At 50.1% G+C, this 2,996-nt stretch overlaps 1 non-coding gene across 1 annotated transcript; it reads right to left on the reverse strand.

Annotated features, from left to right (window-relative positions):
- Positions 1–2,548: 2,548 nt before the first annotated feature.
- LOC138529124 (5.8S ribosomal RNA) lies at positions 2,549–2,702 on the reverse strand. Its single transcript, XR_011284470.1, has one exon. It is a non-coding gene; the product is annotated as a 5.8S ribosomal RNA (ribosomal RNA).
- Between the last annotated feature and the right edge of the window lie 294 nt (positions 2,703–2,996).

Consider the following 2,996-nt stretch of genomic DNA (forward strand, 5'->3'; position numbering starts at 1 on the left):
AGCACCCGTTTCTGGCATTCTGATTTCTGGGATCTGAACCCGACTCTCTTTTGATCGGCTGAGGGCAACAGAGGCCATCACCGGTCCCTTCCTAAGGGTCCCTGCCCATCTCTTAGGAATGACTGACCCATGTTCAACAGTTGTTTCACACGGTACTGAAGAAAGGGCTCCTGAGACACAGGTAAGTATTCTTTAAAGTATTTATTTTCATAAAGTTAAAAGGCCCTCCTGCAATGGCTGACAGCAAGATTACAGTCTATAAACCGTGGTGTGAAACCGTATGGAAGTTCCATGTCTCCATGGAGACTTCACAAAAAGTTTATTATGATTTGGGGAAAGAATGGTGACAACAGCAAATGGACTTTTAAAACAGTACATGTTATCATAACATGTTTATGCATAACAGTTGCAGCAAAACATAACTTGTTTGTTTATTGGAGTTGCATGCACTGTTTACATCCTTATATGTATTTGTTATCCACATGTTTAATTATACAGTTATGGAAAAGATATAAGTGATGATAAACAGTATAAAATCTATTTTTTAATAAATAGCCAACATTATAACAAGTACCTTCCTCAACTTCGGCCTTCAAAGTTTTTGCTTCAATATTTGCTACTAACAGCAAGATCTGCACTCTCCCCGGGCTTCTGTTGCAGCACAGTGGCCCTCCTACTCATTGTGGCTTAGGCCCTGCCAATGGCCCAGAATGGGCCCAATGTGCGAGCTCCATCCATTGTCAGGGCTAGTTGATTTGACAGGCGAGTTGTTACACACTCCTTAGCATATTCCGACTTCCATGGCCACACTTTCCGCTGTCTATATCAACCAACATGTTTTCAGGGGTCTGATGAGCAGCTGCATTGTGCATCCTGGCTTTCAGTTCATCCCGCAGTGCCAGTTTCACTTACCAATCGTGGCACACTGGGCACTGACATCCGATGCCTGGCTCCTCGCCAGCAAGCCAGGTTTTTCCCATTTAAAGTTTGAAAATAGATTGAGATCGTTTTTGGGCCCAAGACCTCTTAATCATTTAATTTTCCAGATAAAACTGGGGAATCTGAGCACCAGCTGTCCTGAGTGAAACTTGGGATGGAACCAGCTACTAGGTGGTTTAATTAGTCTTTAGCAGTATACCCAGGTCAGGCAACTGATTTGCATTTGAGGACCTCTATGTATCTCCACCAGAGTTCCCTCTGGCTTTGCCCTGCACAGATATATTTCTACATCTATTGGGTCCTATCACAAGCACGCATGCTGCACCACCCCGAGAGAGTGGGTGAGACAGGCCTGAGGTGCACTTGCCATGATGCTATGACTGATGCCCACCTCAGCCTGCCCACATCTTCATTGAGCCACTGGGTTTTGTTTGGATCTCTCACTCACAATGGTGTTAGACCACTTGGTCTTAGCCCAAAGATAGGTTGAGTAGGCAGCTGACATCACTGCATACTCCTGGCACTCTTCCTGGGCCTTCCCACCCAGTGGTGCAACACAGTTGGGGCACATTTAGGGCAGTCCAGCCCAGTCGGCAGTCACACCGGGAGCAGTGGACCCCATCCTCATCACTGTTCTGGCGACCCACGAGAGTGGCCGAGATGGTTGCCAGAGGAGGGAGCACCGGCAGTCAACCTCACTTGGCTCCACAGACATGGCAAAACTGCAGCCAGGAGGCTGTAAACCTTTCTGCCTGAGCAGAGAGCCACCTGCCCACTGGGGCTTTCCCAGCCGACTCAGAGCCAGTCAAGGTTCACCGCCATGGAGGAAATGTGCCCTGCAGGGACCTAGTGCCCGGGTGGCCCTTTCCTGAGGAGATCCGCCATTCTGGGCGACCAACCTGCTCACAGTGTTGAAACATCTGGGTGGACTGCACACACCCCACCTGTTTACCTCTTGATGGCTTCACACCCTCTTGAACTCTCTCTTCAAAGTTCTTTTCACCTTTCCCTTATGGTACCTGTTGGCTATCCATCTCGCGCCCATATTTAGCACGGAGTCTATCACCCACTTTGAGCTGCATTCCCAAGCAACCTGGCTCTGAGAAGACAGGATCCTGGCATGGCAGGGGCTGCTACTGGCCTAACATTATATGTGTGGTGGGCCTCGATCAGAAGGACTTGGGCCCCCTGAGTGAGGCAGGGGAGTCAGTCTTCCGTACGCCACATTTCCTCTGCCTGCCATCGGACGGGTATTCAGCGTTGGGCTCTTCCCTCTTCACTCGCCATTACTGAGGGAATCTTGGGTAGTTTCTTTTCCTCCACTTTGTGAGATACTTACATTCAGGGGGTCAGCACGTCTGATCTGAGGATGTAATTGGGGAGCCGAAGATCGGGTGGCCAGCCTCAGGCCTGGGGCAGTTGGGGTGTTGCTCCATGAGGGGGGAAACAATGAAGACAGGGCACGCTGTAAAGAAGACTCTGCACCAGGTCCATGGATCCTCTGACAGTGCTGATCAGGTTCTGACCTTAGGGGGACGAAGGGAACGTGATCCCTGCAATAGCACCAGTTGCGCCCTGAGGAGGATTATCATGAAGATAGACGTTCAAGCAACCCTCAGGCAGGTGTAGCCCTGGTAGGAACCCGGGGCTGCAACTTACGTTCAAAGTGTCGATGATTAATGTATCCTGCAATTCACACTAATTATCGCATCTAGCGGCATTCTTCATCAATATGTAAGCCGAGTGATCCACCGGTAAGAGCCACAGACAACTTTTATTTATCCAGAAGTGGGTCCAAACCTGCCAGTCTAGAAGAGGCTGGGGAAGGCAGCACTGCCCGTCCTACCCACATGGCAAGACAGACCCATGCCCAGTCTAGCTTAGCTACTTGGGAGTCGGCAAAGACCATTGTGGCTTTTAACAAATGGGTTTCCAGGTGCACAGCAGAGGAAGCCAACCCATTGTCTTCTGTTGCTGCGTGACTGCACATGGCGACAGAGGCAGACCGCTCCACCGCTGGCCCACTCGGCCGATCCACTCATCCCCCAGCCATGACC

The sequence above is a fragment of the Ambystoma mexicanum genome, chromosome 7q (assembly GCF_040938575.1).
Source record: "Ambystoma mexicanum isolate Mex_15411 chromosome 7q, UKY_AmexF1_1, whole genome shotgun sequence".
In the NCBI taxonomy this organism is placed as follows: Eukaryota; Metazoa; Chordata; class Amphibia; order Caudata; family Ambystomatidae; genus Ambystoma; species Ambystoma mexicanum.